The sequence below is a fragment of the Ambystoma mexicanum genome, chromosome 12 (genome assembly GCF_040938575.1).
Source record: "Ambystoma mexicanum isolate Mex_15411 chromosome 12, UKY_AmexF1_1, whole genome shotgun sequence".
Taxonomy (NCBI): Eukaryota; Metazoa; Chordata; class Amphibia; order Caudata; family Ambystomatidae; genus Ambystoma; species Ambystoma mexicanum.
Genome location: NC_090936.1, coordinates 839557260 through 839571021, shown reverse-complemented (window position 1 = coordinate 839571021; position 13762 = coordinate 839557260).

Genomic DNA, 13762 nt, shown 5'->3' with positions numbered 1-13762 from the left:
GTGTCACTCTGACCAATGCATCAACCAACCTGGTTCTACCTCACGTTTTGTGTACATTTTTCCCCGTAGGCCTAAAGCAACAGAGCAATGAATGTTATATGACGTAATGCTAAAGAAAAACTTTAATTCCATTGATTCAGTAAACATGAGTGTATGTGAATTGTAGAAATGTGCCCGTTACATAATGCCCCCAAGCCCCAGCAACACAGCCCTGTAATAGTATTTATGCTGTTCAGTAAACCGGGACCCATGAAAAGTTAAAGGCCGTCTCCCCCTCATTTTCTAGATCTGCACATCCAACCCCCCACCTCCCTTCAAGGCGCCAGAGCTTGAAGTTCCCCGGTTTTCTGTTGTTGGAACAGTACAGCTACACCTCCCTGCATTCCTGCTGGACCCGCACCAAGCACTCACCTTCCCCCATGCCTCCGACACCAGATGCCACCATAAAATCACTGTGTACCGCCCTGGCCAGGCCAAGAAGGATTACGAGCTACATGGTCCCAACTCCCACTGCCTTTTGAGGTATTAGCTATGTGCCCCCTCCGACCCAATGCCATTTCAGTTCACCCTAAGCTTAATGGGCCATAGAAGAAGTTATTTGCCCCTGTGCTAACATACCGTAAAACCATCACTCACTACTTCTAACAGAGTAGAATGATAAAGGTAGCCTAACCCGTGCCCCTGATAAGACACCTTGATCCACAAGATTGGATCCTTTGTTAATGGCAACTTTACGATGATATATGAAGAAAGCCTCGTATTGCATACTGTTTTTCTGTGTTCCCTCCCTGGTATTAGATTGATGTGGTGTAGGATTGACATGCCAACTTGACATAGACAGTTGTGACAAATGTGTATGAATGGCCACAAGGGAAAATTGTTAGCACCAAATTAGTTCATCTCCGTGGACAGTTTGCGCCCTGACACTCCACCCGGATGAGCCCAGCTGACCCACCCGCACTTGGTCTTGGTCTCATTCCCTGCTGGGGTGTATCCATTATTGCCTCTCATTTGAAGGGGGTTAACTGCCTTATTGGGGGACGCTCACTTTCAACGTCTCAGCGTTAACATTCACCCATCTCTGCGCTTCTTATGTGGTCTCTGCCAGTCACCAGACAGCACCAGACAACGTCACCCTTCGCCGGCGGGCTTACGTCACAAGGGTGGCTCCAGCAGGGTTATCTACCCTACACTAACTGTAAAAAGTCTCCAAAAACAAGAACAAAACATATTTCCAACTATATGCAGTGGTCTTCTTCGAGGTTGTTTTTTTTTTTGTTATGAGGTGTGAAAGACTGCTTAGAAACATGATAGTAGTAGTGTTTCTACCTTTGTGATTGTCTTCTATCCCTTGTTCTCCAAGTTCACTTATCCCACCCTATTCACTCTTATTCTCCAAGTTTACTTAACCTTCCCCATCTTCTGTCCTGCAATGGCCCAGAATATTGTCCTTTGTTTATTCTCACCCCGTGAATATGATCCCGTGTGTTTATTGTAGTGGTCGTTTTTTACCTTTGTTGCTAGTTTGTTGTGTGTTATATTGTGGTTGTGGGTTCTCCACATTGTGTACAGGTCTATGTAGTATACCCATGTGCGCTCAAGTGTTCATTCCTGTAGCTCTTTTATGTGGTGGGGATGGATTGGGTATGTACACTATTTTGGGATGACTCCTGGCAGTTGGGTCCTACATACCATGTCCTATTGTATTATTCCCTATGTATTGTACCCGTATCCTCTGTACCGCTATGCAATATACTGTTTTTATTTGTGTCCGACCCATCCTTTGTGTTCAGCCACCCCAGACTAGTTTTGAATGCTGCACTCAGCATTGGCAATTGTACTGGTGTTCTGAAACAGACTTTTCCAAACCGTCTAGGGCGGCATCTCCTACCTTCATCTAGCTGTGACAGGTTTTACATATTAAACAATTTGACAGTTCGGTTGTAGGCAGGATGGGATGGGTTGGATGATGATTGGTGGAAGAATATTGATAGTATTTGTATACTGTGGTGCAGATGATGAACACTGGTTTGCTGATTGTGTTCCATGCACTTTGACTTTATGTTTCAATTGAGCCTACCTATATGATTCTTTCACTTCATACCAAGGTACGCATACAAGATGTTTGATGAACGTTGAGGTTCCCAAACTGAGTGATGACTTATTTGAAGTACCTCTCTGTAAAACCTTTCCACAGAATTTGCACATCACTTTCTCAATCTCTTTTTTGCTGTGTTGGTCCTTCACCCGGTAATCTGGTGAACTGTCAGCAATTGTTTTTTGCGTAACTTGCTTTTTGTTTATGGCAGTAAAGCTGAAGCCACTCATAGCAGCTCAGTCTCCAAGTGTTATTATCGCACTCTATATTCTCTTGCTGTCCAATTTTAATTACCCCACCTTATCCATTCTATTTCAACTACCTAGTATAATTGCCCCTGTTTAGTCTTACTTACTTTAAACATTGCTTTTAATTTATTGTAGTGACAGTTTTAATACTTTTTAATTCTTTTGTATTTTTTTTACCCACGTTGGATTTTTTTCCTAATGACCCGATGATTTGTATCTGCAAAGGGAACAAAAGTGTTGTATGTACAAATGTTGTATCTTATATAGTGCATGTGATACACTGCATACAAGATATAAGGGTGATAAAAACATGTATATTAAATTGTGTTTCTTAAAGTGTATGTGTTCTTTAACTAACTATGTTTTCTTTTTTTACAGATAGAAGGATATTATTACTTTTTTGAACACAGATGAGTAACCGCGGCAACAGAATCACCCAATGGGGTTTTGACTTTCAAAAGCACAGGTAACCGCAGCAACGAATGGGAAGATTCGTAGCCACAGGTTTGTAGGACCATACCCAAGGCTATGGGCCTCAATGTATACAAACGTACACTGTTTGTACCCAAAAGAGTAATTTCTAGTAATGATGTATAAATGTTTAAAAATATATGTGATTTATACCCCAAAGTTTCATATTGTAACCGTGCCTGGAAAAAAGTCAATGAACTCTAGCCGCGGCTATGAGTGATGAGTTATTTTGCAAAAACGTTTTGGGATTTTATTTCATTGTATTTATATATTTTGTATGTGATAAGTAGTCCTTAAAAGGACTGTTTTCGAGTTCACTTAGTTTAGTATTTTAACACATGTGGCATGCTCTCTTTATTAGCATGTACCTTACATAACTCCTTTTAACTACCATTGTATCACTACTGTCTCTTTTGTCATTCATATTCCATACTCAGTTTATTTAAAACAACACAATCCTTTAGACATGGCTACATAAAAAAAGAGGTGCCATTGGTGTATTGAGGATCACGCCTAGGAGCAGCAACAACTTGGGGTGTGTACCCATAGCTATCCCAATCCCGTCCCACACCATGGGTTTGTTACCAGTGGGTATACAGTGCAGCCACTGTGAATCATAAGGTGTATAGCTGTGGCTATAAAAATGTATTAAAAAAATATATACATGTGTATACAATATATAAATGTGAGTGGGTAGTTGTCTTTGAACGTTTTTAAAGATGTGTTGAGTGTAGTATTTTTAAACAGTTATTGTAACAATTGAATATATAATACACTTAAACACATTTGTGTTGGTTGCTGTATCTGTTTGGTGACTGAAATGTGTTCAATAACATATTATTGTTAGTCCAATTTTAGTCTAATTGTTAGTCTAATTTTACATAAATATAAAGAATGGTCTCACAAACTCCTGAATGTGATATATTTTCTTCTGATTCGTTTTCTTGATCATCTTCATTTTTAATTTCTTTTTCTGTAGGATAGTTCTCCTCCAGCCATTCCATGCAGTTTTTCATTGTACTGTGATAAAGTGCTTGTTACCGCAGATATTAAAATAGAAGAAGGTTACACGAGGAGAAAAGCACCATAATAACTCTGGGTCTTGGTCGCTAACAATAAACAAAATAAATGAAATACTCACATACAGGTGGACTTTCTTGTATTTACTTTCTGATTGGTTGTTTATTGTTTGTGTGGTGTGTAGCTGCCAACAGGATGTCAAGTACTTGAGATGCTGGTCAACCTATCAGAAAATTTACTTTTTTTGACTAATGTTTACATATGCCAATACAACTGTATATTATATTGTATAATTATATTCAGAGTTGTTCTATATAGTACGTTGGTATTGCTTAAGTGTGAAGTATAGTTTTAGGAGATGTTCTATTTATGTGGTATATTTATTGTATCATTGGATATTTGAAACATGGAGCCAATTTCCGATGGAGAGGATTTCATTACTCAGAAGACTGTGGAGAATTTCAGAATGTTTAGAATGGATTAATAATGATGTTGAGGACATAGGTGATGTGCTGTCAAGTCATTGGTTTACACATTTTTGTGTGTCTATAATGTTTCTTTAGACAGAGTATTTGAAATGAGAGGTTTATGTTGCAATTGTGTAGAAATCATTTTGACAGGGAGCATAGTTTATTTTTTTTTCTCTTCAGGTGAAGAAAATTAATGAATCATCTAAAGAAAGAGCACAGAGACATGTTCCAAGATTTTTGGAATTGTAATAAAGGTGAAGGCTATTTCTCTGATTGAAAATATATGTTTTTGTTATATATTATTAAAAGAACCCAAAGGCTCCTTTAAGAGCAACCCAGAGAACTTTTTAAGTATATTGGAAAAAGGAAATACCTTTGATGCCTTTTTTTTTAAATAGCTGCAGTTACGACATCAGCCAATGAAAAGTTGGGCTCTGTCAGAAGGGTTATAGCCATACCACTAAACCAGTGGGACGTCGGGTATTTATGTTATGTGCAGCCACGGCTATAACTATTGCTTTAGCCGCGGGGATAGCACTACCAATTTTTGTTCATTGATCATAATATTTAATTGATTTTACATATGTTGCTGATTCTATGCCCTCATGTGTACCTTTGTATTGTTTGAATTTTTACACCGTTAATGTGTCCTTTTGAACCTGTAAAAATGTTAAGGGTAGCCGTGGCTAACATCAGTTGTCCACACCCACGGCTATCAGTGCTCTAATTGAACATCGAACATTTTGTGGGCTGGTGTAGCCACTTGTATAAGCCTGCCTGCCCGACCATGCTTTACAACTGTTTGTATTTTGCTACAATGATCATATGTTTTACCAAATAATTTGACATGTCTTCCTGTTTGGATGTTGTCACCTCAAGGTATGTGTGATTGAAATCTGAAGCCTTTGCAATATTTGGTTTTTCAAATGTGTCAGTATCCATGTTTTAAAAAAATACATTTTTGGTTGTATTCAATTGTTTTTCTACGTATACATATATAAGTAGTCTTTAGAAGGATTGGTTTGGGGTTCATTGGCTGTGATACGTTGTAGTAAAAAGGTGTCTGCCATTTTACTTGTTTACTTTCTACAGTCCTGTTTTTGTGCTACTGATTTCTGAAAAGTATGAAAGCCACCATTTTGTTAACTTGTGTTATTCCGATTGCAGAACCCAGACTGTGCAGATGTTCTGTATTTGGCAATTGTGAAGATCTATTCATTCTTTGGAGCAGCTGAAGGTCAGTGATTGTGTGTTTGTGTATATTTCATGGATAATATGAATTGTTGTTTATATAAGATAAATTAAGTACATTTAGATTTTTGATGTAAAGTATTATTTGTTAAGTAGGGCTTTCAATGTGTTACTTGATAGTTTTCAGGAGAGTGATGAAGCGTGGCACATGTTATGGTTCTGTGTGAGAAAAATAGATTTCCAATTAAAGGTTGTTTCTCACTGTTTTTTTGAAGGATTTATATGATAATTTGCGGATAACTTGGCGCTGGCCATTGTTTTAATCTTTCTGTATTTGGTAAAAATAATGTGCTGCTGCTCTGTATCTAAGAAAAATATGGTCACAATTCTTATAAGTTATTTTGTAGGGAAGAACATGGATTTTAATTTGAAGAAATAGGGTGTTTGATGCATTATTTACCTTAGGTTTCCACAATTTCCTGTGAAATTGAGTTAGGCATTTGTGTCACAGATCTGGAAGTATAGTGCTTCACTGTAATGCATCCAGAACACCCTTGGTACCAGAATCAACAGCACCATTGCATGCAAATGAGCTCAATGTGTGTAGAAGTCAAATTGTTGGTAGTACTTTATAAACAGCAAACAGCAAACATATTTGGTAGTTTCACAATATGCTTGTAAATTGGGTACTTTGGGAGGGCAGGGAATCACTTGTGTACTATACTATGTGATGACATATATTGTTACATAACGCACAGACATTGGAAAATGTAAAACAAATGGGGGTAAATATCAAACCTTAGCATCAACCAAGCAGCATGACTCTACGCATGACAAACATTGCAGCTGTGTATGTGCTTTGTAGTTGACTACAAAACTGTTTCCTGTGACCATATATTAGTGTTTTTCTAATGTGTCAGAGTTGTAGAAGTGTTTGAATGTGGCTTTAAATTTCAGAAGTCTTATGAGGCAGAGCATCTGATCAATGTTAACTTGGTTATGATGTTTGCCCATGTTCTTTTGCTTATGTGTGGAGATGTGTGGATTTAGCATTTACCCACCTTACTGGTAAAGGTAATCACCGTATGTGTATACATTAGTATGAGTGATTAAGCTTTAAAATGTATGGTCTTGGTGGTCTATAAGATAAGTTCATATTTTATTCTGATTTAGAATTCCAAAAATGTACTGTGCCAACCACATGATATAAGAGCTGCTCAAAACGATCCCACATTACTCAAGCACTAAGAGCAGAACTGTACATGGGGCATTTGTTCATACTGCAGAACTTGCTCTCCAATCTAATAGTTTCATTATGTAGCTCAGCTGTGTACAGTTTCTGAACAAACAATATATGTGAAATTGAGTCTAACATGTTAAAACTACATTGCATCAATGCACTGTATGTAGAACAGTATGGGCACTTTACTGTTCAGCACCATTGTATGTACATGAGTCCAACCTGAGTTGTAGAGAAAACACAATATTGGTAGTAACTCTTAAATAATAAACAGCAACTATAATTGGCACCTTCACAATTTGCTTGGACATGCTGTGCTTTGCAAGTGCAATAATTCCCTTGGGTTCATTGCTATGTGATCACATATGTTGTTATACAATGCACATACACACAAAAATGTTAAATGAATCGGGATGCATTGCAAATCCTATCATCAAACAAGCAGCGGGCCTCTATGCTTGAAAGAATTTGCAGCTGTGTTTCTGCTTTGAAGTTTTATATCAAGCTCTTCCCAATGACCCCCATATTAGTAACTTCCTTTATGTCAGATTTGTGGAAGTGTTTGAGTGTAGCTTTAAATATGACATGTCTTATGATGGAATGCTGCTGATCAATGCTAACTTGGTTATGATGTGGGCAAATGTTATTTTCTTTATTTTGGTAACTTATGGATTCTGCCATCTTGCAGGAACATTTTATTTCAACTGGTAGGATTGTAGTGAACATTTTTTCTCTTGAGTATTGGTTTGGGAATTTAAACTCTGAGGTTATGGCTACTGTATGCCTGATATTACTAAAGTCTTTTGGCGTTTTAGGCAGCAAAATGAAGAAGGTGAATTCATAGTGGCTAAGGTCTCATAGTTTGCATTTAAGCTTTTCTGTAAAAATGCATCAAATGTGCTTGCATCTTTTTATACAGTTATGATCTTGCAAATCACATGGTTTATGCATAGTTTTAAGTTCATATGTGCATGCTTTATCATGAATTGGTAGGTTATGAAAAAAATGGTTACTATGGCATATCCGCTCACTTTTCATTCAGGCTTATCATCCCAAAACCACAGATATATCACAACCTGACAAACCCAGTTCCCACCCATTGAACCTATGCTAAGCTATGTACAGCTTTCTCACCAAAATATATGTGAAATTGAGTCTAACATTTTGGTCACAGATTTCAAAGTAGATTCAATCACTGCATTGCATGTAGATCAGTATGGGTACTGTAATGCTCAGCACCAGTGCATGCACATGAGTGTAATCTGTGTGGTAGAAAAAACAAAATACTGGTAGTAATTTATAAATAAAAGAAACAGCAACCATATCTGGTACTTTCACAATTTGCTTGTAAATGGTGTGCTTTAGAAGGGCAGCAACCTACTTGGTTCCCATGCTATGCGATCACATATGTTCAGAGATAGGAAGATGTCAAATGAATGGGGGTGCATAGTATTTCCTATCATCAAGCAAGCAGCATACCTCTGCCCTTGAAAGACATTGCAGCTGTGTTTGTGCTTTGAAGTTGGATACCTATGACACCACATTTGTAACTCATTTTGTGTCAGATTTGTAGAAGTGTTTAAATGTGGACTTAAATTTGACAAGTCCTATGATGGAGTGCAGCTAATCAATGCTAACTTGGTTATGATGTTGGAAAATGTGTGTTTCCCTATTGGCGGTAATTCAAGGATTCTTCCATCTCACAGGGAAAGTTATTTTTAACTGGTAAGATTCCAGTGAACATTTCTTCTGTTCAGAAGTGGTTTGGGAAGTGTACAGTGAAGGTATGGCTAGAGTATTCAAGGTATTATTAAAGAAATGTTCACTGGTATGGAGGCAAGGGCAATATTGATGAGGTTCGCTAGGGTGGCCTCCTTTATCACAAAGGGCCCATATAATCGTGGGGCCACAAATCGTTGGGTCGTAGATGTCGAGGCAAAAGTCTAGAGGAAAGCCATACCTTGTCGCAGATATCATACATAGGGGCAGGTCTCCTCCTGGCATCAGCATATCATTTAACATCCATCCTAGCCTTTTCTAGATGTCCTTTCACCTCCTTGTGTACAGTGACCAAAGGCTCTATCCAGGAAACAACCGAAGGAACCGGGGTGGAGTGAAGCAGGAGCATCGGCAGAACAGGTAAATGGAATCCTCAACTGCAAAAGAAAGGACTTGTCTTAATGGCAGAGTGGTCAGAATTGTTGTTTGCAAATTCAGCTACTGGAATCGAAACTGACCAATCATCCTGGACCTGGGAGGCAAAACATCGTAGGTTCTGTTCTAGGGTCTGATTTACTCGTTCGGTTATCCCATTGGTCTGAGGAAACTTCAGACCAACTTCCAAACTGGAAAATGTATTGAGGTCCACGGTATGAGATGATTTTGGAAGGGAGCCATGTAATCTAAAGATGTTGTTCAAGATAATTCCTGCCATTTCTTGTGCCGATGGTAGCTTATCCAAAGGAATGAAATGGGCCATATGGGTAAACAGGTTGATGGCAACCATGATGGTTGCAAAGCCTTTGGAAGGAGATAATTCTGCAATGAAATTGGTGGCAATTATCTCCCAAGGTCGGTCTGGCAATGCAGGTTGATGAAGAAGACCAGTTGTTTTTTTTTATTGCAGCACTGGTTCTGACTGCCTTTATGTCATCAGCCATTCCAGGCCACCAAAAGTTTCTCTTGATGAGTCAAAGAATAGCCGTAATGCCCTGATGACCGGAATGGAAGGCATCATGACAGATGTTTGTTATTTTGGTTTGTAGGGTTTGTGTAGGTATAGACAGACACTTATCCTTGAAGAGATAACCATCCTTGGCTATGAGAAACCATTTGTTAGTCTTGGTGTATTCCTTTCAGAGTTCGGAGAGTGGGGTTTCAGTGTGGGTGTTATCCAAAAGAGAGTTGGCCTGGGCAATGAACACAGATTCGGGAAACATCTTTGGAAAGGCATGGGCTTCATCAGGTTCGTAATCAGGACGCCTGGATAGTGCGTCAGCTATTATGTTGGTTGTACCGGGTACATGGTGGATATGAAACTGGTATTGGGCAAAAAAGAAGGCCTAACGAGCCTGATGACTGTTTCTACACTCCAGGGACTGAAGGACCTGTAAATTCCGTTGATCTGTTCAAACTTGTACAGGAAACTTGGCACCCAAGAGTAGATGATGCCACTCTGTAAAAGCCTGCCGGATGGCGAGCAATTCCTTCTCCAATACTGAGTAATGTGTTTCACTAGTATTCAAGGTTCGAGACAAATATGTAATGGGATGTTCTTCCTTGTACTCAGATTCTTGTTTTAGGACTGCCCCTATGGCGTAGTCCGATGTGTCGGTTTCCACCAGGAAGGGTTTATTGATGTTAAGTTGAGTCTTTGAGTAAATCTTTGTTTTAGTTCTTGAAAGGCAGTCACTTGATCTATCGAGCATTTGAAGGGTATGTCTTTCTTCAATAATGCAACTATAGGTTGTACTGTGGTAGAAAATGTAGGGATAGACTTCATATAAAAATGTGCAAGTCCCAGGAAGGATTGTATCTATTTTACTGATGTAGGGGCAGGCCACGAAAGGATAGAGTGAATCTTGGCAGGATCGATTTCTATTCCTTGAGGACCTAAAACATACCCCAGATAATGAACAGTAGTGACATGGAAAACACACTTCTCTGGCTTGGCCAGCAGTTTATTCTCTCAAAAGCATTATAAGACCTGAGTCACATGTTCTTGATGCAGAGTGGGATCACTGGAATAAATCAAAATGTCATCCAGATAAACAATAACAAAATGGAATAGCAGGTCTGAAAAAACTCTGTCCATAAAGTGCGGGAAAACTACTGGAGCATTGGCTAGACCAAATGGCATCACTAAATATTTGAAATGTCCAAAGGGTGCCCTGAAGGCAGTCTTCCACTCATCACCTTCCTTTATACAGATCAAATGGAAGGCGCCCCGCATGTCAAGTTTGGTAAAGATGACGGCGCCACGCACAGCTTCCAAAATATCTGAGATGAGTGGTAACGGATAACGATCCTTAAGGGTACATTGATTAAGACCCTGGTAGTCCAGGCAGGGTTAGAGTTCTTTGGTATCCTTCTTGGGCACAAAAAACAATGAGGCCCCCACAGGAGACTTAAAAGGACGAATTGTTCCATTGGCGACGTTGGTGTCCAGGTATTCATATAGAACTCTTTTCTCGGGTTCAGAAAGTATAAACATCCTTCAAAATGGTATAATTGCAAAATTCTCAGTGTCGATAGCACAGTCTTCAGGATGATGAGGAAGTAATGATTAAACAATAGCTGATGAGAATACGTCTGAAAATTGTTGTTATTTCTCAGGTACCTGGGTAATGTTGGACACATAAATGGATGAATGTTCGGAAGCCTGGGTTTCTGCAGATAAGGGTAGCATCTTATTCTGGGACAGACAATGAGATAGACAACATTCTGAGCCTAGAAACAAGGAACTGGCTGCCCAGTTGATATATGGGTTGTGCTTTTGGAGCCAGGGTATACCCAAAACCATTGGGTAATGAGCTGCCCTTATTATGTCAAAAAGTAACGTCTCCTGGTGGTTGTTTATTGACAGTAGTAATTCCGTTGTTTGCTGAGTTGTGGGTCCAGAAGGTAATGTTCAACAGCCTGAATGATTTCTCTGGTTTCTCTGGGTATATGGTGTTTCAAAGCCCACTCGTGGACCAGAAAAAATACCCATAGCACCACAATCCAGCAGGGCCAGGATGGAATGCTTCTCCCTATTGGCGGTTGACAAGATTACCTGAAGTATCACTAAGCTATTTGAATGTTGACAGTTCATGTAGGGAGAAGAACCAGAGCATGTACTTTCTCCCGAAGCTGGGCTCCGTTCAAGATCAGGATCCGGCATTTCATGAAACTTGAGGTGGGGCTATTGGACAATTTCTTATGAAGTTTTTGTCAGAAGCACAATAAATACAGAGTCCAGTGTTGATCCGATGTATCCTTTCCTGTGGAGAAATAGGTCCCCGAAAGGAACCGAGTTGCATAGGTTCAGGATCTGGAGAATGAGGGAAGGATGTTTCTTTAGGACTAGGATAATCCAAGGGAACCTTTGGTGGTAATGACAGTGTCTTTCTTTTTTCTGCCCTTCTCTCTTGGATGCGGAAGTCTATTTGTAAGGACAAGTCTAACAAAGCCTGGAAGGAACCTGGACGGGCCACTCTGGCCAGTTCATCCTTGATTTTATCATTTAATCCACAACAAAACAATATAATACAAGCTTCTGGAGATGAATTTGCCGCCTTGGCCAATTGCTTAAAGTGGGTTACATAAGACAACATATCTTGATTGCCTTGTTGGAACTCCAATAGTTTCTCTTGAGCACTGTATACTTGTTCAGGGTAGTCAAATATAGTTTTGAAGGCTTCCACAAATCCATCATAGTTGTCCAGGAGTGGATCTTCCGAATTCACTAAGGTAGTTGCCCAAGCTAAAGCACTTCCAGAGAGGTGAGAGATTATGAATCCCACTTTAGCCCTGGGTGTAGAGAAATAGTATATAGTATGGTTTGAAGGTGAAATGCACTAGACATGAATCAAGGAAGGAACGTAGTACCTTGATGGTTCCATCATACTTGTCCACTATGCCCCCAACCATTGCACTTTCTTGAAATGCTGAGTCCCTGGATAGCACAAGTTGTTTTAGTGCTGCATTTTCAGCTTTATGATTCTGTACTTCAGTTGTTAACTCTTGCATTCCTCTCATGAGGTCCTGAACAGCGGCCTCCATATTCCTTTCAATATCAAATCCTTAGCATCTCAAACTGTCACACTTTGCCTCGAATCCCAACTGTTTATTCTTTGAACCCTTGTTCTTTGGAGGTTTCTCCTTCTTTCTGATGGTTCGGGACTTGTACAGACACGGGCGAGCGTCCTCTGTCATATGTGTGCAGGTAGGGTGCCAGTCTCATACAGATGCAGGTGTTCAGCTTCCCAGGGAGGATCAGGAAGATAAAGAACTGAGTACAGGAAGGGTTTGGGAACCAGGAAGGAATCAGAAGGCTCGTACCGTACCGAAGGAAGAGTACGATTGCAGTACAGATCCGGGCAAAGGCCGAGGAGAAGGGGATAATAACAGTTCAACCAGCGGTGAGCGTGGGCAGAACCGAATACTACCAGGAAGGAATTGGAAATCGCTAAACAAGGGAGTAGCATGGGAGAAAGGGAAGTTTTAGACACACCGTTGCCGGAACTTCGGAAAGGTAGCGTTGAGCGTGTTTGTTGTCAGGTTTTGGACTGCAGTAACTGCAAAGTAATAAGGGGTCAGTAATTTCGTATTTGTTTTCTGCTATAAGATAGAGAACTAATTTTAACCATTTGGAATCTTCATTGTCTTCTATTTTGTACGTTAAGTCTACAGTTTTTGGCTATTTTCATAAAAAGTCCTGCGACAACACACACACACATGGTTTGGTATTTCAGCAGATGTACTTTAAAACTTTAGTATTTCTTTTTTGTATGTGTGTAGTAGAAGGTTGCCATCTGTACAGTTGTTGCTAGTCTGTTGTAAAGTTATTGCATTTTGTAAGTGGCTTTCACTTCCAAAATATTTTCTCTATATGCTCTATTTCTTCGAGTAGTTGTTTGGCTGTACCATGTAGAAGATTGTTATTTAAATTGGCTAGTGCTAAAGCAGGACTTTTGGCATAGTACAATTTATGGACCAGATTTCCTATAGTTGAATGATGTCTTGATATGATTTTGATATGATGGAACGTGTTTTTGCAAATAGGTCCAGAAATGCAGGCTAATGAATGTCCTTGTAGTCTTGTGTATTTGCGCACTGTACAGGAGTCCATATTTTGTAGTACTTTCATTTTGAATTTGTTTTTGCCTTTCACATACTGATTGAGGAACTGGCGTAAAGATTTGAAAGATTTTTTACTATGTTACACATTGATATGCACAGCCATTTGTAGACCGGACATATTGGTTCAGTTGAATGGAGAATTGATACTGAGTTTTCTGGGGATATTTTTGTGAGCAGCGTT